The following is a 747-nucleotide window of genomic DNA, read 5'->3' as shown; positions in this document are numbered from 1 at the left end:
GGGAGAAAGATGAGGCATTCTGCTCCCGTGAAGATTTACAGCTTCGGAAACCCTGTGCAGGGTCGCTATGAGTTGGAACCGACTCCACAGCACTTAACAACATCAAATATATATATATAAAGGAGCTCTGGTAGTGTAGTGGTTACAAGTTGGGCTGCCAACCTCAAGATCAGCAGTTCAAAGCTACCAGCAGTTCTGCAGGAGAAAGTGAGGTGTTCTGCTCCTGTAAAGATTTATGGCCTTGGAAACCCTGTGCAGGGTCACTATGAGTCAGAACCGACTCCACAGTACTTAACAACAACAATTTATATGTGTGTTTGTGTCATAAAATGTGTAACGTTCTAGGAGGGCTCTCCAGCAGTAAAATTCCTATGTTATCTGCAGCTTCCATCTCTACCTCTAAAAATTGAGACTCGTCAGGCCATAGATCGTGACCTATGAATTGATAAGCACTCAAAATCAAGACTATAGTTTTAGTCCACTATGGGACTAAAGACAATCACATGGTTTACTATGCTTGGAGTAACAAGTTGAGAAATGGCATCACATGCATCAGCAAAAAGAGCATATCAAGATGTGTCTTGAAGTACAACGCTGTCTGTGATAGGATAATATCCATACACTTACAAGAAAGACCAATTATTACAACTATTATTCAAATTTATGTACCAACCACTAAAGCCAGTAATGATGAAATTGAAGAATTCTTTGAAAATCTTCAGTCTGAAACTGATAAAGCATGTGATC

The sequence above is a fragment of the Chrysochloris asiatica genome, unplaced genomic scaffold (assembly GCF_000296735.1).
Source record: "Chrysochloris asiatica unplaced genomic scaffold, ChrAsi1.0 scaffold00397, whole genome shotgun sequence".
Classification (NCBI taxonomy): Eukaryota; Metazoa; Chordata; class Mammalia; order Afrosoricida; family Chrysochloridae; genus Chrysochloris; species Chrysochloris asiatica.
This window is presented reverse-complemented; position numbering follows the sequence as displayed.